At 31.9% G+C, this 23,937-nt stretch overlaps 1 protein-coding gene across 4 annotated transcripts in view; it reads left to right on the top strand.

The window, feature by feature from the left end:
• Positions 1–23,937, top strand: part of LOC108917168 (ATP-binding cassette sub-family A member 5) — a 257,109-nt gene that overhangs the window by 149,129 nt on the left and 84,043 nt on the right. The window contains exon 1 of one of the 4 annotated variants that reach the window (XM_018723648.1): positions 64–193. The exons of 2 other annotated variants lie outside the window; for them this stretch is intronic. The gene's annotated coding sequence lies outside the window, so the exon portion shown is untranslated. Of the gene's footprint in view, positions 1–63; positions 194–23,937 lie in introns of those variants that run through there. One more of the 4 variants, XM_018723652.1, reaches the window with a different exon arrangement.

Genomic DNA, 23,937 nt, shown 5'->3' on the forward strand with positions numbered 1-23,937 from the left:
CTTCTTAGAAGTAGGTAATTTTTAGTTGATCTAAATGAACGTGCCTGTCACATGAACATATAACCTGTATTTAGAAAAGTGTTTATAATAATCAACCACTAAACTGGTCATTAAATCACACCATCAAGTATGATATTGAATATTTGAAGGTAAGAACTTTCTATTTTCGAAGAAGATCGGATAGATGTATCAGGTGAGCTCGATTTTCGAGAGAAATTGCATGCAAACATATTTTGATTCTTTTAAAGCTACGGTTTGTTAGAACAGTGCGCAACGTACAGTGTAAATGCGCTTGACTCACTTCAGTTTCCGGGAAGATGTTATGGCTACGATTTGAATATGAAAAACCCCTAAAGTAGTTGCTTAAATTCTCACTAGAGTGTGATAATAACATTTGGCTAAATTTAAATTTAAAGAGTCCAGCATAGGAATTCTACCTACCCAGACTCTTTTTACGGCATAGACTGTACTGTTTTTATAATTTATTATAATATTTTTTTAAATTTGAAAATATATAGGGTGTCCCACCGGGAACTACGTACTGCTCCGAACACAACTAAAATATCTAGAACTCCCCAGCGCTTCCGGTTATACCGGAAACCGACACCAACTTCGTTATTTTAAGTGGGACACCCTATATAATATTGTATTTTCGAATTCTACGTGAAATTTGAGGGTCACTTTATTAAATATTCCCTAGACCTAGGAGTTATAAATTTTGAGATATTAATTTTTAAAGAAAAAAATTAACAGATGCAATAGTCCGCGAGGATGCTAGTAACTCTTTTCAGGAGCGTGATATCAAGCGGATTTTTGGTATCTGTAAAGGGCATAGGTAACACTATGGTATACTAATAAATTAAAACATTTAATACTAGATGTTTAATTTTTTCTGTTAAATTTTGATAACTTGAAACAGGTTTAATTTCGTTAACTTAAATGGAACAGCCTATATTTTTTTACTCTGTCATATGCAGATTTAAATTTCCTTCCAAGCCAGATAATCCTTGTTAGGGGTGCCGTTACTACTTTTAGAGATATTTGCAATTTTCTATATTTTGGACACTTTTTCTCGTATCAGACCTGCTGTCAAATTGGCCACGACCAAAAATACTCCAAAAACAATTGGAATAATATGACATTTGTTAAGTGAATTGTCAAATTATTGCTGTGTCTGAATAGTTTTTGTCGAAAATTTAAATAAAAATGCCTCGGGATCATTTAATTTATACTAATGAGGATTCTTTTAATTTGTTTGAAGGTTAAAGTAAGAATAGGAGGCGAAAAATTTGAACAAAATTTTTCGAATGCTCACCTATCTGTCTGTCTGTTTATCTGTCTGCCTTTTTACCTGCACACCTGTTTGTTTGTTTTAAAATTCTGAGATCTTGAAAAGAATTGCACGTATGTTAATTTTTTTTTTTTCACCTGTTTGTTTTAAAATTCTGAGATCTTGAAAAGAATTGCACGTATGTTAATTTTTTTTTTTTCACCTGTTTGTTTTAAAATTCTGAGATCTTGAAAAGAATTGCACGTATGTTAATTTTTTTTTTTCACAATCAACTGATAAGTACAATCAGGCACTTTTTTTCATAAAATTATTATTTTGCGAACTGCCATCGATTTGCCATGCATTTATGTGTGGACAGAGTAGAAATCTCTTAAAAAAAAAACAATGTACTCTACGCTTCATTATAAAAAATTTAATTTCCATCAGCCGTCACTGTTATCTAATCTGTATTCAGCTTAACGCAAACGCACAGATTAACAATTTCATTTAGATTTCTAATTTCTTTATAGTTGCTTTAATGTAAATGTGAGTATGAATAAATAATATATCAAACATCTAATTTATTTCTTCAGCAAAAATTTTTGATAAAATCAAAATTGTGGTCCAAATTTGGTGGTTATGCACTCGAGGTATTACATATTATTATTGTTGAAAACAATTAAACAATTATTGTTTTGATCAAGATCTTTGTGAAGTCATATTTTACTACTTTTATTAATTGTACAAGTACAGGGTACTTGTATAAACTTTAAAGGGTAAATCTTTGACTAATTTTAAGATAAATAGTTTATATGAACATAGGTCCGCAGCAGCTTGGTTCTTGAGGTGCAGGGTGCACAAAAAAAATTTTGTTTGGTATTTTCATTATATTTTTGTTGAATAACATGGCAATTTGACGAAATTCGGGAAAATTTACTTAATTTTCTGTTTAATGTTAGAGGGTTTTTCAAAAACTGTTAATGATTCAACTTAAACAATTCTAACGGAGGTTTAACATTAAACTCGGTTTTTACAAAACGGCTGCTTTCAGCGACAAATAATAAGAGTACCCTTTGTACGTAAAATTGAATGGAGAATAAGTATGTTTAGACAAAAATGACATACAGTGCGACACAAAAAAGCTATGGTTATTTAAATCCAGGTACGACACTGTATGTGGCGCACTTTAGTATTAAACAAAAAACTAAGTAAATATTTGAGTTTCTCATCATCAATACTCCCAGTTTCTCAAATTTCGTCAAATTGCCATGTTATTGAACAAAAATATACCTAATCAAAATACCAAACAAATATTTTTTTTGGACGCCCTGTATCTTACGAACCAAGCCGTTGAGGACCTATGTTCATAGTTCAATTAACTAAGCCTTTAAATCGAAATAATTTTGCCAACTTGGCTGAATTTTTGATATAAGTTAGTTTAAGGTATATTATAACAATAAGTGAGAGTAATTTTTTGTTCAACCCCCGGCCAAGGGTGGAAAAAGATAAAACAAAGGGCTTTTTCAAGATAACTCAAAAAGGGTAAGAGCTAGAAAAAAAAGTTTTTCATGAAAGTTGTAAAGCAGACAATTCTACATAGAAATGGCCTCTTAACTTTTTCTTGTACTATTACAATTAACAGAGTTAGGGAGGCTAGAAGTTAAGGGAAGATTTCAGAAATTTAAAAAAAATCATAACAAACAGAAAAATGAATGAATTTTGTAATTTTTTTTTTCAATCTGCTCTAAAATATGTAACTTTTCTTTTCAGAGAAATAGATATATTTTTTAATTTTTAATAAGAAAGTTATAACAAAAAATCAAATTTTTAATCGTTAATTTTAATGATTTAACAAAATTAAATTTCTGAAATCTTCCCTTAACTTCTAGCCTCCCTAACTTTTTTTTCTAGCTCTTACCCTTTTTGAGTTATCTTGAAAAAGCCCTTTGTTTTATCTTTTTCCACCCTTGGCCGGGGGTTGAACAAAAAATTACTCTTACTTATTGTTATAATATACCTTAAACTAACTCATATCAAAAATTCAGCCAAGTTGACAAAATTTCGATTTAAAGGCTTAGTTAATTGGACTATTCATATAAACCTTTTATCTTAAAACTAGTCAAAGATTCGCTGTTTAAAGTTTGTACAAGTACTTAATAAACACCCTGTATATTTTTTAAAAGACTACATCAGTATACTATACTAATTTATTGGCAGAATACAGTTCAGCCGAGTCCATTAATTTATAAGGTCTATGGTATTTTAATGTACAAATTTTGATCAGAAGTTTCCCCCCTGCAGAACCTAACAAACCGCTCCCAAATGTTAATATTGGTTTGATATCAGCGTACGTGAGCGGCGCACCGTAACTTCGTCTTATTTATCCAGTAATTTATTTATTTGTCAGAATTTTATACGGAAAATCCAATAACAAAAGCATGTACTTTTTAAATGAATTTTACCTTAAATGAAGTAGATACCAAATAATTATTTTCATACTGGGTGATTTCACTTTAAATATAGAAATCGAAAAATAAGTAGAGTTTGCTCTATAAACTTTTTCCTGCGGGACTCGGTATATGAGATACAGGGTTTAAAGTTTACAAAAAAAAATATATTTTGTGAAATATGAATGAAATTTACTACAGCGCATTTACCTAATTAGACCTTTTATTGAATGTAATAGATATTAATCTCGTGGCTTTAACCAGTGGCGTGCTACTGGAGGTGCTGCCCCATTTTCCCAAGAAAAAAATACACCACTGGCGGTTTTTTGTAGAAATAATGTTCAGATACTGTTACGTCAAATGAATGAAAAATGTTTCTTGATGTTTTTTAATAGTAGCAGCTATTTAGATATATCTACAGGCTGTCTTTTATATGATGGTACAGTCCGTTTGCTACTAGTATTTTTGTCACAAAATCACTGATTAAATCAGGCCTACAAGCGAATAGAAGAAATATAGTCGCATGAAATTAGTAAAGACCAACAACATTTCTACAGAATACCATAATCGACAAAAAGAAGGACGGGTATATTTTTAGAATCCGATACAGATTTTGAATTGGAATAATTTTGTATTGCATAACCTTCACGTTTGTTAAAATTTTTTTGTGAAATCAGTTTTTCCTCAGTCAATTTTTTTTTTAATTAAGCTAGTTCTGACATATGCAAGTGGTAGTTATTTATTATTATTGTAATTATAGTTCATGTAAATATTCATAAAGGTTATAATAATTTTTAAAAAATGTGGATGCACGGAATTTATAAAAATAACCAAATCTTTGTTATCCAGTTACGGAAAACTGTTGTTTTTGACTTGATCACTTTTTACAGCATACCACAGCTTTTCACAACTTTACGACTAAGTGCCTATGTAAAGAAATATTTTCTTTTTATTAGATATCTTATTTAAATTATTTTGAAGCAATATATTTTTTATTAAAGCATTAAGTTAGTGGTAAGTAATACCTAATTCAATACACGTGGCTTTATTACAACCAATTCTTCAAGTCCCGTCAGAAAATAAGAAAATTGTACATACATTTATATAAAAGCTATATTGGGAATTGTTTCTGTCGAAACCATAGGAACTTCAATCCACTTAACTCACCTGTTTTTTATAGATTTTCCTATCCCTATTGATAAATGACTTCCATTTGTATATTTCCTTTCCAGCGTAACACGTAGATTACGTACTAGTTGTTACAGGATGAAAAATATGTGCTGAAATTTGTAGAGCAAAGATATATTTCTTCTTTCTGTCCCACTTGTACTGCAAAGGTTTTCTTCTACGGCCATATTCAAAACGCACTTTTCCGTATGGGCTGTGCGCAAACTAAATAATTTCACATAAAATTTAAAACAAGCCAAAGTGGCATAAATGTGCTGCATGCAGATATTATTTCTGGACAGTTCCACACATGTTTTCACAACATTTATTTCATAATTTATCAGTCCATGTTAAATTAATACGTAGACAAAGACAAGTATACACTGATACTAAAATACTCTAGTGAAAAATGCAGAACAAGGAAATAATATTGTTGATGATATGGAAAACGGACAAACCTAGATTCGAGAAAAAATTACTTAAAAAAAATAATATATAATATTAAGTTGTTCATATCTTATTGTTAGTATAACATACAACACAATATTTATATTGTCCTTTTACAAAACTCTTAGTGATAATAATATATTTAATATTAACCATGTTTTAAAATTATTGTTAATAACAGGATAAAATTCTCAGCACATTCATTCTGTTATTGCTTGTTATATGTATGTTGTATGTTGTTATATGTATGTGTACTTCTTGCATCATTATTTTTAGTGACTAATTTTTAAAATGAATAACAAACAAGAGTTGATTATTCGTTTTAGCCTAATAAGAGACAGGACTAAGTATAAAAATTCCTCTACTTTTAAAGAAAAAATTACTAGGTACTTTATAATTTTTTTGTGGACCATTTTATAGTAAACCGCACAAAAATGACTGTACCATCCCTTTGACTTAAAATATTAAAGTAGAAAACACAATTTTTTTTCTTATGATTTTATTTCTTCTTCATGGGACACCCACTATAGTGTTTATTTAAGGATTCTAAGATTTCTTAATACATTTCCTATACTTTATTTAAACATCTTTAGGGCCCTAGAAATACTACAAATATAACCCTTTTCATCCTTTCAATATATACGAGTATGATCGTCTGCTGAAGTTTCCTTACCCCTCCAGAATTTCAATTCATTAATTTCAGCAAGTCCACAGCGCGAGAGCTTCTAATAAATCTCGTGCTCGAGTTACTTCTATTTTCTTCTAGTCTCCACGAAACGTTTTAATTAAATACAATTTGTTAATAGCCATGATAATGGGAATATAATGGAAGTAACTAACGTATATAGCTTAAAATGTCGTGGAAAAGCAACTTGATTCAATATTTTAATTAAACACTAAACGAAAACCGTAACTATATGCTTGGTTGATGGAAATATTATTAAATAGGTGGGCCTGCTGCCAACATCAGGTTTACTAAATAATTTTAAAATTGATTTTTATGAATATAACTGGAGGTGATGATTTATTGAAATTTGATACAATATAGTATCAGGGAGCATAATTTGTGACCTAATAAGTAATTATTGTATATATCACCAAAGGAGAAAAAAATTGTACACCCCTGTTTTTTGAGATATTGAGGCAAATCTTTGCAGTTTCAAACCGGAAAATTTTTACTCTTTTGAAAACTTTTCTAGTAACAAACGTTTTCGAACAAATTACAGTAGAAATAAATGCTACAAATGGAAAAGCCATTAAATTAAAATTCTTTCGCTTAGTGAAGGCTGCCAAACCTAACAAATAACATTTGTTTATACATTCTAAATCCAAGACGAAAGTTTTAAGAAGTTTTCTCAAGATTTTAAAACAATATATAAAATAACAATTTTAAATAGAATAACCTGCATATTTGTCGCTTTTTTTATTCCTCGCTATTTTGTGATAACAATGATATACAGGGTGGTCCGAATTTTATGCAAGAAACTTAGAGGGCAGATTAAAATAATATGTGTTTGCCTTAGTCTGGACTAGCCCCGTTTTAGAGATATAAGGTGTTGAAGTTGTTAAAAAATAGATTTTTTGATTATATCTCAGGAATCTATTAATCGATCTCAATAAAATTTGGTACAGATAATCTATGATAGTAGGCCTTGCATTCCCTAAAATATGAGCTCTAAAGGTACAACAGTAGTGTAGAACTTGGCAGGGGTCATTTCCTTTTTTATAAAAAAAAACTACGACACTGCATTTTTTATAAGTGATTGTACCGTATTTATATTTTAATGCACAAAATAGGTAATTTGAATTTTTTCCCTAAGATCCGACATTTTCAAGTTATTCATATCAATATCCTCCCCTTGTGCAGACATTTCTAATCATAATGCAAGAATATTGTTTATGCTTAAAAGTAAGTGGAATTTGTAAGCACATTAACAAAATTGATTACACTCGTTTCCACACCACCTGTAAGAGTTCCTTACGAATTTTAGTTTTCCCTGGAAGCTTAACCTCCTATCTTTACAAATAAGAACAACTTAAATCAAAATAATAACATATGTACATTTACCAAAGGCGTGGGGTAGTGAATTTTCACAACCTACATATTTGGTCACAAGAAAATCCTCATGAAATTCGGACAAGATCTTTTCAACACGAATTTTCTGTGAACGTGTGGCTCGGAATAATTCGCAATAAAGTTTGTGGACGTTTCTTCTTGCCACCCCGCCTAAATTCCCAATCATTTCTAGGCTTTCTAGAAAACCATTTATTTGAATTAGTAGCGGATGTGCCATTTAATATGCGACAAAATAACTGGATACAATGGATGGTGCTCCTGCGCATTTTGGGAGAATAATATGAGAAAGGCTTAATAAAAATTACATGGGACGATGGATAGGTAGAAGACCAAATGTCAATGTTAACCATAATGATGCAGAGGGATCAGTCTCTTGGCCAGCCAGATTGCCATATCTAAATCCCCTGAACTTCTCTGTTTGAGTTATCTGAAAAATAAAGTTTATACTACTCCAACAGATACAAGACTACTGCAACGAATAGAAGACGGGTGTAATGAATTAAAAGAAAACCACCACATGATATTAGCTTCAATTAATTCCATTAATAGAAGATGTCGGAAATGTATCGATGTGGGTGGTTCGTATTGTGAATAATTGTTGTAAATACGTAACATTAATTTTGTTTCTTGTTTAGTTGCTGTTGCTTGGTAAATATATTTTTATTATTGTTTTGATTTAAATTGTTCTTATTTGAAAGAGTATTAGGCCTCCAGGGAAAATTAAAACATGCCAGGAACACTACCTCACAGGTGGTATAGAAAGGAGTGTAAATAATTTTGTTGATGTATTTACAAATTACACTTAGTTTTAAGCATAAATATTCTTGTACCTATTATGGTTAGAAGTGTCTGCCACAAGGGGATTGTATTGGTGTGAATAACTTGAGAACGGCGAATCTTAGGGAAAAAATTCAAGTTACCTTTTTTACGCATTTTGTACATTAGAATATAAATCAGTTACAATGACTTGTAAAAAATGCAGTGGCGTAGGTTTGTTTTTAAAAAATGGGGTGACCCCTGTCCAGTTGTACACCACTGGTTGAACTTTTAAAGCTCATATTTTAGGGAATTTAAGGCCTACTATCATACATTATCTGTACTAATTTTTATTGAGATCGGTTAATAGATTCCGGAGATATAAACAAAAAATTATTATTTTTTTAACAACTTCAACACCCTGTATCTCTAAAACGGGGCTGTTCCAGACCAATGCTTATAAAGCAAACGCATATTATTTTAAAGAGCTCTAACTGCCCCCAAAGTTTCCTGCATAAATACGGACCAGCCGTATATACGTGTTATATCTATGCTTTGATAGTTTGCACAATGTTTTGGTTCATTTACTGATCCTGCACATGGTCAAGATTGCTATGGAACCACTGCGTAGGTGCGTTTTCTCCTATTAAATTTACTAAACAAATCATTCAATTTTCTGTTAAGAAAAATATCTTATTATAACAGGAGTTTTATAATACCTTAATCCTGTTCTAGACAGAGAACATATATGTATTCCATATAAGTTTTTTAATGCCTTATTACCCCTTATTGATAGTACTAACTTCATTCAAAATTTTCTCCTTCAGGTCATACAAACAGGTTTTTATTTGTTTACTTCATCTTAGAAATAGAAGGAGATCCAATTGGTTTTGCGTACCTATCATAAAATTACCATTTCATGAGGTTATTGGTGTTTTACGTTTTATAATTTATTTTTTTCATAATAAAGTATTCAAAGATCTGTTTAATAAATTCTATAGCGGCGTGCGGTTTCACTGTAAAAATAACAACAACAAACGATACGTTTACAAAAGCAAAGTTTTACTAAACGAAATAGCTTTTACGAGTAGGTACTTTATTAACAGTGTCTTTACTATATAGTAAAGTGACAATTCATGCGGTAAAGTTTGAGCATTTTTTTGATTAGAAAATTTTGTAGGTTTTATTAATTCTATAACACGAATAACTATCCATCTATTTCGATACAAAAATATTTAATACAAATTAACACCCACATGTTTTTGAGCATTTTTTTGATTAGAAAATTTTGTAGGTTTTATGAATTCAAATTCAAATTCAAATTCATTTATTTTCCATGAGATATACATACTATACTATATATATAGGAATAGTCATATAAAAAAAAGAACATAAAACATAAATAAAAACAAACTAACATATTATTCTTCTATAACACGAATAAAAACTACTTTAATCTGCACATAATGATTTAGTTTTTGGAGAATAATAGCAAATGTTTCTACTGGTCTATTTCCAGTTGCGACTTCATTTTAAAAAATAGAACTAATGGTATTGCATTCCTACTACGATAAAGTGTCCTAAGTGTCTCAAGAGAACATTTTAATCAGTCATAATGCCTTTGGGATATTATAAATTAGTTAGATTACCATAACGTGTAATTAGCACGCATTTGGTAAACGTGTCTATTTAGATCCAATTTTATGAGGTTTTAACCTACTAGACTGTGATAAAACAGGTTCAAAGAAAAAAAAATTAAAAGTTATGGCAGTGGCGTGGTTGTGGCGAGTGGCAAAGCACAATACAATACAAACATATGAGAAAACGCCGATAAAAGCAGTGCGGTAGTGGCCTGGATATGGCACATCGTGTATGGTACGACCATTCGCCATACGCCTATCCAGCCAAACAACATGCGACACAATCTTGAGTTTAATGTGCGATTTCTTCAATTAATTGAAGCAAAACCATGTCTGTATTATTATAATAGACCTGATCATTGTAACATAAGGGCTCCAATTTGTATTTTCTCTCGCAAGTCTATTTCTTAGCATGTCACGCAATAAGTTAAAACACTCTTTGGACATCCTATAAAATGACTGAAATCGATGTGCCATATTTTTTGGTTTTCCTTAACTATAGGAGATGTACGACTTCGATTTTGCACATTATTTAAATTAATTAAAGCAATAACATTTTCATCTTCTGACGAGGAAATGGTAACAGAGTACTAAACCCGTATGCGTTTACAAACGATGTACGATCACGATATTTTCACGCCACCACCGCGCCACTTGTCTGCTTTCTCAGTGTGCGTTTAAATGCGACGAGGCGACCAAGCCACTACCAGACCACTGCTATGCCATAAGCCACTACCATTTCTGTGGGCGCTCTGACTTAGGTGTTAACCTGTGGTTAGGTTCTACGAATATTCAAGTCCCTTAGCACCGCGCCTGTATCAGTCTTACAGGTATTTTGCGTCGCACTGTTTAAAGCTCCTTGGGTTCCAAAAAAAGTTTTCCCCAGCAAAGTCATTCTACTACGTGCAAATCCTTTGCAGACGAGACTGTCTACAAGCCTACAAAATGTTTCCTAAAGTGTGGCAGTGTCCCGTTATAAGTCCCGTCACTTTTCTGAACCGAATTATATACAAACTCAGCAACTAATTCGCATTGTTTGATGTAAAAATTGTTTTAAAATCTTTGCCAATGACGTCCGTACGAGGTTTGAACTAAACATTTTTGAAGAAAAAAATGGTACGCCACTGCTTTTTCTAAAAACTAAAATTATTTTTAAAATTTCCATTTATTTTCCAGCAAATTCGGTCCCTAGACTTACTCTCGTACGACGCACCATTTGCACGTAAAAAAATGAAAACCAAAAAAAGTTTTTTCCCCAAGTTCATTGAGACTGCTTTTGATATTTTGTTGCCATTTTGTAGACACCCACCATGCGTGGAAACACTTTTTGTGGGGCAAAAATTAATTTTCTACTTTCACAAATGACGTTCACGTAGGCATAATATTAAATGTTTGGATAGAAAAAACGGTAAGCTCATTAAATGCCCCCTTAAAGCAAATGAAATAAAAATTAGTAGGCTGGGTAAAGTGTCATAATGTATTTATTATGTATTTACAGTAGTTGTTGAAAGTGTCCTCCACCCACACGTATGCAAGCATCTACTCTTCTTCGCATAGACTGACGTACATTTTCAAAAATTCCTGGGGTGTCTCTTATGGTTTGGCAGCATACTATTATACGATTTCGTAACTCTTCTTCGGTTTGAATCGGCACTGCGTACACTAAGCTTTTCAGATGACCCCAGAAAAAGTAGTCTAAACTATTAAGGTCGGGAGATCTGGGCGGCCATGACTGCGTTCCTCCGCGGCCTATCCACCGATCGCGATAGTTGTGATTTAAAAATTCACGCACCCGTAAGCTAAAATGTGGAGGCGCACCATCGTGCATTAGCCACATCTGGTTTCTTAATAAAAGAGGAAGGTCTTCAAGCATTGGCGGCAGATCTTCTTCAAGAAAGTGTAAATACGATTGTCCATCTAATCTTCTTGGGAGAAAAAATGGGCCTATCAAATAATCGTCAATAATACCAGCCCAAACATTTATTGAAAACTGTTCTTGATGATTTGATTCAACAATTGCAAAAGGGTTTTCATCCGCCCACAAATGGTTATTATGGAAATTTCGTATTGAGTTTCGAGAAAAACTAGCTTCATCGGTAAAAAGAATGTACCTGTCAAATAACGGATTTTCCAGCAGCTTTTGAAGAAACCACTTACACAAATTAATGCGCAACGGGAAATCTCTAGGGAGTAATGCCTGGACTCTTTCAATGTGATATGGATATAACAAATTTTCGATAAGAATTTTCCAAACAAGTACGTGTGAAACATTAAATGTTGCCGTGATTTTTCTCGTGCTAGTTTCGGGGTTCTCCTCAATTTCATGTAAAATTCCTTCTTCAAGTTCCGGTGTTCTTACTGTTTCAGGGACTCCTTTAGCACTGTTTCTACTTTTAAATTTCCGGTTTCGTGAAGACGTCTATGAATCCCAGAAAATGTTCTCGGATCGGGTAGTACGCGATTTGGATACCGCTCTTGGTATATCCTCCTGGCTTCGTATGCATTTCCGTCGGCAACCCCATAAGTAAAATGCATGTCAGCTAATTCACAGATTGTAAAATTTACCATTTTTTGAGATTTTACCTCCTACTCTAATAATTTTTTAATAATGAAAAATCAATGTCAACTTTATTGCGAAAAGAAGCATAAAAAATTATGACACTTTACCCAGCCTACTAATTTTTATTTCATTTGCTTTAAGGGGGCATTTAATGAGCTTACCGTTTTTTCTATCCAATTATGCCTACGTGAACGTCATTTGTGAAAGTAGAAAATTAATTTTTGCCCTACAAAAATTGTTTCCACGCATGGTGGGTGTCTACAAAATGGCAACAAAATATCAAAAGCAGTCTCAATGAACTTGGGGAAAAAACTTTTTTTGGTTTTCATTTTTTTACGTGCAAATTGTGCGTCGTACGAGAGTAAGTCTAGGGACCGAATTTGCTGTAAAATAAATGGAGATTTTAAAAATAATTCTAGATTTTAGAAAAAGCAGTGGCGTACCATTTTTTTCTTCAAAAATGTTTAATTCAAACCTCGTACGGACGTCATTGGCAAAGATTTTAAAACATTTTTTACATCAAACAATGCTCCTTAATGATTAATAGGTGCGTACAAAATTTCATAAAAATATCTGGAGTGATAACAAAATTATAATAAAAAAGTAAATTTTTTCTTAAAACTGTAACACCTTGTAGCTCAAAAATTAAGAGGTTTAGGACATATGTTGATATTAAGTTTTCTTCTCAAAATGACCCAAGGATTCACACCCTTAAGTATCGCCATTCAATTAATAAACGCCCTGTATAAATAAAAATGAACACCCATGAATGTTTGAAAAATTACGATTTTTTAGCCGCCGTTCACATCTGTACAAAAATTATTAGTTTTGATGTTGTCACACAGAAATACATGTATTATGTCTTTGTTTTTCTATACTTACGTTCTCTAGAACTTAAGACATCAGAATAATCTTAAATTTCAATTAATTAAGGTTGACAATAAATGACATTGACGTTAAAAAGTTATTAAAAGTAGCTAATAGAAAATAAAGATAACGAGAATCATTAAATACATTTTATAGAGCAGTAAGGAAGATCATCACAAGTGTGCAATCCTAGGAAATTCTCGTGTAGGTGAGAAATTTCTTATATTATTGTAAACGTAAAAAGTAATAACTATTTTCAAAACTAGGAATTTCTGGAAATTTACCAACCACGTCAAAGTTTTTAATTCAACTTGTAGTTTTATGAACTGCCTTCCAACAAACTTTGCTCGATATTTTCTCACCGAAGTGTGGCCACATTAAATATGTCACATTTTAAATGAATCTGTTAGCATTTACATAAAATGGAATGACAGAAAAATGCTTGAATCATAAAGGGTTTTCAATATAGTCTGGAAATTCCTCTATTCAAACATTAAATAAGTTAATTCATTCACATTCCAATTTCGCAAATTACAATTACATTCATTTGAAGAGAATATTTAAATCTTTAAAATAAATTGTAATTATTTAATAATCTGTTTCCCTTCTTATTTGCAGTTTTTTGTCTTTTAGTTCTCTTATTTTACACATGAAAACGTATTCAAATTGAATATCGGTGTCAAGTAGAAGTCATTAGATATGTTCGTTAGTGTTGCTTGAATCAGAACTGATTTTATAAACCAGGTTGTTTTGAGAGCTGACAGAAATTAGAAGCAACAAAAGCAAATATGGGCGTAGTCAGCAAATTGCTTCGAGAAGGTGGCAGAACCCTGTGGAGAAATACTCATTTAATTTAATTTCTACAGATTCATATAATTAATAAAAATTTATCTTTGCTCTCTCAAATTTTGTAGAATTTAGGGGCGGGTCGCGATTTAGGTACTTTGATCATGAAATCGGTGTTTTCTGCAAATTGCGAGATAGAAATTTACAAATTCAGATAATTTATTCTGAGACGATTGAATGGAATTTTTGTGATCTTAATGCTCAAATTTGCTTCTAGTAAAACTAAAAGCCGTTATAGACATGCGGCAAACTAAAGTGTGGTCCCAATATGACTACAGAATGGGCATCTTCCACGAAAATTTAATTTCTTTTAAAACTGTATTAGTTTGTAGTCTATAATCGGCAATAGTGGTAAAAAAATAGCATTAAGTAAAAATTTAAATTTTGTCAGATAATTAAGCGCATTGTGATGTCATATACACTAAACAACATTGATGATGCGTTTGACTGGTTTTACTGTATATTTACTGATCTTTTCAATTTGCATTTTCCATTAAAAAAAACAAAGAGTTATATCAGCTGAAAAGTGGGTTACACCTGAAGTAAAATAATCTAGTAACGATTTAAAGGATGCATATAAGCTAATGAAATTAAATGTTATTAATGCTGAAACTTATAAACAAGCAAAAAAAGAACACATTAGTTTAGTAAATAGAACTAAAAATAAATAGAAAACTCTTATAATGTTTCGAAGGCTGTTAGGGTTTTACTAGGTCGCTCTGTGGCACCGGTGGGGGGTGACAGAAATGTTAGTATATCTGTTGAACATGAGGGCAAGATGGTAACGGATACCTCAGATGTGGCCGCACTTTTTTTGGACTTTTTTAAAGAGGCTCCATTGAGGGTGTTAAGTAAAATTTTGCCTTGTGGTAGATATGATGATGCATATTTTGACGGACTTGGGAGTATGTTTCTTGCGCCTGTTACTGAGGACGAGATACTTGGTGTCATAAGACATAATTTAACAAACAAAAAGTCTTCGGGCCCGGATGGGATTTCATCGAGATTCATTAAGCGTGTGGCGGAACTTATACTCTAGCCTCTATGTTATAAATTTATCATTTGTCACAGGCCAATTTCCAAGAGCTCCCAAGTTTAGCCATGTTGTACCAGTATATAAAAGATCAGATAGGCATAATGTTAATAATTATAGGCCCATTACTTTATCGCCAGCTTTTAGAAAAGTATTTGAGTACTGTTTTAGATCTCGTTTGGAGAGTTTTATAAAAGAATTCAATATTTTGACAGTATCACAACACGGATTTCAGTTTAAAAAATCTACACAGTGCAATAACTTCTTTTTACACTCAACTGATTAATTTTGTCGACCGAGGTGAGTGCCCTGCTGGGATATTTTGCGACCTCAGCAGGGCATTCGATTGTGTAAATATTGATAGACTTTTGTATAAGTCCGAAAAATACGGAATAAGAGGATCTGCGTTATCGTGGATCTCTAGTTTTTTAAAAAATAGAAAACAATCGGTTAGAATGACCTCTAAGCATGGTCAAGAGATTCGGGAGGTATGTTCTCGGCAGGTGGATGTTACGGTTGGAGTGCCTCAGGGTTCTGTTTTGGGCCCTGTGTTGTTTCTTCTGTACATGAATGACCTGGAAAATTGTTTACCTGACGGCGTTTCGGCAACTTTGTATGCTGATGACACTTCTTTAATTGTATCTCGACCTGAAAACGATATTTTAGAAAGTGCTTGTAATGGTGCTCTTCGTGACCTAAATGACTGGTTTAATTGCAATTTTTTGTACCTAAATAGTGCCAAAACTAGTCTGTTGAGATTTCATACATCTCAGAACCGTAGTAACCTTAAACTTAATATTAAAGCCGGTAATGATATTNTCAAATTGTTTATAAGCGAAAAACGCACGTTTTTTTAATGCACAATTTGAGAATGTTAATGTCAAAAAAACGGTGATATTTTTTAATAGGTCGCTTAATTGCGTCTTTAAGATTACAATGACGCTTTCAGAATCATGTTTGATTGAAAATTAACGCCTGTACAGGGGCTTAAAGTTCATAACTTTTGGAGCCTCCGCTATAAACAAATAGAATTGTACGAAAACTATTGCACCTACAGCGCCCACTTTTGGCACACTTTTAAAGTATGACAAAACCCTCAACTTGTTATAGGTTTTATAAAATTTTAACAATAAATGCGATAGTTATAAGCAAATGAAAAAATGGGCACTTTTCTTGTTTTTTTGTAATAACTTTTTTATTTATTAACCGATTTTAATTTAACAAGTCTCATTTTGTAGATAATTTTACTCCCTATAAGCTGTCTGTGAGGCACTTTTCGCTAAAATTGATGGTTTTCCCTGCAAAGTGAAAAAACTGTTTTCCTCACTTATTTGTTTAAATAGAAAAGTTAGCTAATAAAAGTTTTTGACTCACGAGACGAGAGATGTCTTGTATTATGTTCCTTTAAACAATTTTACAATAATTTAGCGGATAGGACTTTTTTCGAGTAAAAATTTAATTTGCTTGGTCTAACACTAAAACGCGCTGTATGTATATAGTAAGAATGCTTGATAAATCTACCCTACTTCACAAAGGCTGACCCTTTTGGAATATAAACTTATCAGTAAAATATTAATTGCGCTCCGACATGCGAAGATACCCTTTTTATTTACTAAACCGAGTCGCAGCTGTTACAGTAATGGAATATTTACATCTTACATTTACATTTATAGATATTATCATTATTCGCTCACAGAGAAAAATATTGCATATTTTATTTTAGTTCACTATTTTTATTTTATTTTTTTTCCTTAAAATTGTTTGTGTTGTTTTATCACTAGGTGCCTTGCACTGGAATGTTTTACGTATATTATAGTTAAGTAAATTACATATTGAAGCTTGACAACAGATTCATAAAGGAAGTAAGCCGATTTTGGTTATCACATTAAATTATTTTATTTAAAATAGTTTCATTCCGACTCAATACAGCGATTTGCATGGTCACTATAAGCATGTGAAATATCCTTTTGGATGGCATCTAGGTCCACAAAACGCTTTTCTTTAGTCGAGAAATGCATTTTTTCGAAAAGGTAAAGTCGAGTGGTTGACAGTTAAAATGCGAGTTTTCGTCAAAAAATCGGTCACAGTGTTGATCCATGAGATGGCGCATTATCGTGCAACAATTTTCTTCTGCACGACATTCTGGCCGAATTCAACGAAATCTTTGTGGACAATGGCCATAGAATCGTCAAAGCAAATCAACATTGTCCTCACCTTTGACTTCTCCAAATGAGATTTTTTGGGTTTTAGCTCATCTGGCGCCTTCCACTCACAATTTTGGTGCTTGGTTTTTGGATCATATTGAATCCCTTGAATGTTGAATTTTTGATTTAGGAAAGGCGGAAATAATAAAAACTTTAATATTAATTTTGCAATAAAATTTTGTCATAATTTTTCAGGAAATTTGATGCAAACCACATTGAGGAGATGTTGAATCCACTGGCGTAGTCAGATAGATTTTAAATTAAAAAATTGCTAAACAATTTGTCAAAATTTATTTAAAGAAAAAAATCTAAAAGAAGTGAAAAGTAAGCTTTGATAACTGAAAGTAAATTCAAATGTTAGATGATACAATAGAACATTCTAAGTCCTATTAAAAAAAACTAATTAAATCGGTCAATAAATAGTTTTTCACAAGTGTGTTTCCGTTTGAAATTGGTCACTGTATACAGAGTGTGTTCTAATTAATCTCAAATATTATCAAGACTGATTCTTCACATTATTTTAGTAAAAAGGGTTCATATTATCATATTGTGACAAAAATGTCTTCTTTCTTTAATATCTTAATAACGGAATGTTTTCTTTTTTTGAAACTTTGAAGAATTAGACTACCTTTAAGCACCTCACCATAGGCGTGAGTGTTGGCAGGAGTATCCAATTATAAAAAAAAAATAATATGCGCACCACCGACATTTTTATTATTGTGAGTATTTTTTTGTAATCGTCGTTCATTATCTGAAAGAAGATGTCTGTTACCATTTTTTCATTTGAACCATAATTCTGAAGAAAATGCTATTTTATTAAAATAATGACATGCCTAGTATTTTTCTCCAGAACTAGGCATAAGGTGATAAAAATGCTAAGAGACATTTTACGTAGGATAATGAACGAAGATAACATAACATAAATTAAAAATATGCTGTGGCGTGGCATGCATATTATTTTTTAAAATAATTGTTTACAAGCACGACCTTGGTTTATAGACATATATTAATATAAACTTTTTTTCATAAAATAATTTGATTAAATTACCCATTTAGATTGCTTAGGAAACATCCTATGTGAAAGTGAACACCTACTGAAATATATCCATTAAGCAAAAATTTTTTAATATAACACTATAAAACTGTTAATCTTTGTTGAGTACCTATTTAACTTACAGGGTTTCACTTTATTTTAAAGTCGTAAGTCTAGTTCAAATAAATTTAAAAAATTATCTTAAAAATAATTAACTTAAGTACAGGAGCTAATAATATACAGCGCTATCCAAAAAGTTTGCACCATATGGGAAAAAACTTTATGTATAAATTTAACAAAATATCGTCCATCGAACTTCATAAAACATTTGTCATGTACAAGGGGCAGACGAAAAATGCAAATCGTCCCAAGTGTAAAGTACTCTTATTTTCGACCCTAAGGGAAAATGTTATCTCTCTCTCTAAAAGATTGGCCCAAATATATAGTTTCAGTTCATTATGTTGCAAAAGCGATTCCTGACAATTTTGCAACTTTCCTCGTACGTTCGAGCGAAAACATCCATTACTAAAGTCAAGTTTTTTTTAGTGCGCTTCTACCAGAAAAACATAAAGGCCGTAATAAAAATGGTGTAGAAAATAACAAATTTTGTGCAAGCTCTATTTTATATAATATAAAAAACTAAGTAAAATGGTAAACCTCGTATACACCACTGCTTAAATTAACAGTTACACTTCAGTCGTTTGAAAAATATTAACCCTGGTATAAGGTGGAAACAATTTTTATTTTACAAAGTAATGCAAAAAAAACAAATAAGAAATACAAAAAGAGAGCTGATATCATTATCAATCAACCTTTGGACTACAGAAAACCCTACTTCTAGGTGAACCATTGTAGACGATGCTTCTTGAATAACATTAAATTAATTTTAACATTTAAATGATTCTTGAACATAAAATAAAGTTTGCACCAAATTTGCTCTCATTTTCTACACCATTTTTTATAACGGTCTTATTAGTTCCTGATTCAAGTTATTTTCAGGAATTATAATGTTTTTCTTGTAGAAGCGTACTAAAAAACGTGACGTTGGTGATGGATGTTTTTGCTCGAATTATGATACGAGGGAAAGTTGCAAAATTCTCAGGAACCGAGGGAAACAGGGAAACAACTTTTCTTTATAACATTTTCCCTTAGGGTTAAAAATAAGGATACTTTACTCTTGAGGCGATTTGCAGTCTGCCAATCGTATACATATAACAAACGTTTTATGAAGTTCAATGGGCGCTATTATGATTTGACGACATGCAGAGACTACTGACAATAGAAGGAATTTATTAAATTTATACATAAAATTTTTTCTCATATGGTGCAAACTTTTTGGATAACGCCGTATATTAAAAAAATATACACGGTGCTATTTATTTAGTTTCTCCGTCCTCCCGAATATTACATAACGATTTTGTTCTTTGACTTGTGACCAATTTATAGTTTTCAATACAAAGTTCATTTTTTGTTTCTAGAGATATTTTTATATCTGCTAACGAGTAAGCAGACAGGAAAAATGTCAGCCTCAAATGCACTAAAATATGAATTGTCCGAAGAATGATTATACACATGAAAATGAGAAAAACTGTTTATATGAACCTAAAATAGGTTCTAAGGATACGGCAGCCGTTCCTAGAAAATATGTAAAACAAACGCCTTTGGGGACAATGTTTAAATAACCCTAGTAACCTTACGAAATATTTTACTAACTATGTTGATATAAACTTTTTCTCTTATTTTTAGGCATAGAATCACTTTTTTAAATATAAAAACGAAGTTCTGGAATAGAATAAAATTTCTCACAACTTTGACCATTTTGAAAGTATGACAAATAAGAGTGGTAGAACGTTATGTGAATAACCCTATACATACAGTACTTGAGAAATTCTAATAAAAAGCGTAAATCACAATGTCAGATGGTAAATCAATACGAAGGGAAACATAATTTCATGTAACTTTTATTGTAGATGACAGATAGCAGATAAAATCTGTACGTCAAAAATCCTTCAAAAGTTTCAGTATTATCTTTCCACTAATTATATTTTTAAATATTTAGAAAAAAAATTGCTCGACCTTTCCTTGAAAAGGTCTCGTGATGTTTATACATAAGGATTCTAAATTTGGAAATCGCATTTTACGATCTAACCCACTAACAGGTATCGTACATTGAAGACAATAAACTTAATGCGGCAATACGTTTTATAAAATATTTCCCGATTTACAAAATTTTTGAAAATAATACATAGAAGATTCCTTTATCTGGATATATTATATTTATGCTTTTTACACGAAAATGGTAAAAAATAGTATCACATACGAGGCACGTTCCAGAGTAAACAGGACTTTTCAAAAGTAGATATTTCTAGCTATTTATTGGCAATTACATGCGTCGGAAAGGTAGACCCTTCATTGATGTATTGTCAAATCTCATGACATTTGGACGAATAAAAGCGGAGTTATTGCGTCTGAAGTGGCAGTATTTGTGTCGTCGCGTCGGTACAATAATGAACATCGAACAAAGAGCTAATATTAAGTTTTGTTTTAAACTTGGTAAAACTTCTACCGAAACGTTTCAATCGATGAACCAAGTTGATGGTGATGATTGTTTATCCCGTAACAGTTCATGAGTTGTATACGATGTTTAAAAATACTTAGTAAATGAAACCAAAGAGATTTCCCCCAGCAAAACAATAAAAACTGCAAAAAATTACTTTTTTTAGTTTTTTTTTTATAATATCTCAAAAAATAATGATGGAATGGTCTTACTCTCAATACGACTTTTGTAGAGAATAAAAAACCTATAATCAATTTTTTAGAGAGAAAATAGACGCTGCTTCCGCCACTACCGCTACCCGATTCTGGCTTGAGCGTAATTTCGATCGTTTAGGGCGACTTACAAGAGCATTTTTAACATATTTCTCAGGCGAAAATCCGAGATATACGATTAAACTACGTATTATTATCTGTCATTTTCCGCAAGATTGTTTTTCTAGCTTCAAATTTGACGGAGTTATGAATTTTTGAAAAAAGGTCTATTTTAGAGGTATTTCCGGATTTTCTCTGTAAAAAATGAACCGATCGGGTCGCACAAAAAAGCATTTTATAGGTTTTTTATTATCTACAAAGGTCCTATTGAGAGTAAGATGATTCCTGCGTTATTTTTCGAGATATTATAAAAAAAAAACAACAAAATTTTATTTTTGCAGTTTTTATTGTTTAAAAAAACCTAGGGACTCGGTCGGATGATCATAACCGTCGCGTCGGACTTTCGTCTACATTGTACTAAAACCGGTAATATCGGCAGTTATTGGCTTCGCGTTTGCTTCGTGTGTACGTTTTTAATATTCTAATAATGTCGAACCCACCAAGGGGTAAAAACGACCTTTCGCTGATACGAAATACGAAAATTTATTTATTTTTATTCATACCTACCTATTTATTTATTTGTTTACAATGAACACGCCTATGACTAGCCGACGAAAACCCCGAACTGTAGTGATCAGCGACGACCCCGAAAACCCCCGTAGGTATACCAAAGGCACGAATCTGTTATTTTTTTAAATTTGGTCGGCCATCTTGGATCCGCCATCTTGAATTTTGCAAAATTGACCTCGGATCCATGATCAGCGACCCCGAAAACGCTCGTATACCAAATTTGGCGGGAATCTGTAATTTTTTTTAAACTCGTGATAGCTGACCTTAATTGACCCGTTTTTTGAGGTTCAATTCTGACCGCTGATTTACGTTCGGCGGTGTCTGAAACATATAAATGAACATTTGAATATAGAAAAAAAATTTTTTGTTTTTTGCCTAGCATTTTTTCGTGAATTTTTGCTATTTTTGACTTGTTTTTTGAGGTTAGGAAATTCCTATGATGTGATAGCTCAATTCTGACACCAGATTCATGATCAAGAGGCAAAAATACTACGGATAACATGTTATTATGTCTCATGAAAAATACAGACAACTTTTTGATCCAAATTAGTTTCATTTCCAATATCTCAAAGATTTCTTAAAAATTGATTTATGAAAAAATATTTATTTTTTTTTTATTAACTTACGAAGGAAATCGATCCAAAAGGTTTGTTGAAAAAAGTAAACACAATGGTGTTAACAAAATTAAGAAAATAAATTCAAAACGCTTTGCTTCTGAAAAAAAAATCCGTTTCTTTATACCTTCCAAACAGGTTGACCAAATCAAATTCAAATTTAGTACAAGTATTATCTAATAAGTCTGCATAATTTGATAAATGAGATACTTTCAGGGCTAGATTCAGGGTCTGTCAATCTCTTTTTTTTTACAGAGCTTCTATACCACTGAAATAACAGCATTCTCGGAAAGAATAATGTAAATTACATAGAAAATGCACTTTTTTTTTCTTTTCTAAAGTAAATAAAAACTAATTTATTCTTTAAAATAATAAAAATTATTTTTACTGTTTTATAGCAAGTTCTTAATAAGATTTGGTAACATGGCAATGTCCCTGGGTCAAACACAACTAAGATACTCCAGCAGAACTCTCCAGCACGACACCAACTTCTTATTTTAAATGGGACACCCTATATATTACCGTTTTCAAGAAAATTGCAAAATATTGTCATAAAAACTCCTCTTGTCGGTAAGATGATAACACATTTTGATTACACACACATGACAACACCAATTTTTTACCTTAATAAATGGATTATTAATACATCCGCAAAAGTATCGTTTTCCTTTAAAGTTTACAAAAATATGTTGTTCTTTTTTTTAAATGATTCGATTTTTATTGTTTGCCTTGGCTGTGAAGTTATTTAATAATAAATAAATTATGCTTTTGTTCACTAATGCAGAAGTAGCAGAAATGTCAATGGTAATGTACTTGAAGCTCGTCTTCTATATTCTAAGGCATATCCTAATCGGCCTATTCCTTCCTCAAATAATACAGCCACATAAAAAAAGTTGTCTGTACTTTTTATGCAACATATGCTGTCCGTAGTATTTTTGCCTACTGATCACGAATTCGGTGTCAGAATTGAACTATTACATCGCAGGAGTGTCCTAACCTCAAAAAACAGGATAAAATAGCAAAATTCAGGAAAAAGTGCTAGAAAAATACAAACATTGTTTTTTTCTATATTCAAATGTTCATTTATATAGTTAAGACCCCGCCGAACGTGAATCTGCTCTCAGAATTGATGGATCTTTTTCTAACCTCAAAAAAAAGGGTTAAGTAAGGTCAGACATCAGGAATTTTTAAAAAATTACAGATTCGCGCCAAATTTGGTATACGGGGGTTTTCGGGGTCGCTGATCACGGATCCGAAGTCAATTTTGCGGATCCAAGATGGCCGAAAAAATTTCTAAAAATAGCACATTCGCCCCAAATTTGGTATACGGGGGTTTACGGGGTCACTGATCTCGAATCCGAGATAATATTTACAAAATTCGTTTTTAAAAATTTAATCACTTACGTTATTACCTGAGATTAGGCAGAAAACCCGTGAATTTCACAGAAAAAAGAACAAGATATAGCCGAAAAAAAGGTTAAAACTTGATTGGAGAGAGAGAGTGGTAAACAAATATATTACAAAATGAATTTCCCAAT

The sequence above is a fragment of the Anoplophora glabripennis genome, unplaced genomic scaffold (genome assembly GCF_000390285.2).
Source record: "Anoplophora glabripennis isolate ALB-LARVAE unplaced genomic scaffold, Agla_2.0 scaffold79, whole genome shotgun sequence".
Classification (NCBI taxonomy): Eukaryota; Metazoa; Arthropoda; class Insecta; order Coleoptera; family Cerambycidae; genus Anoplophora; species Anoplophora glabripennis.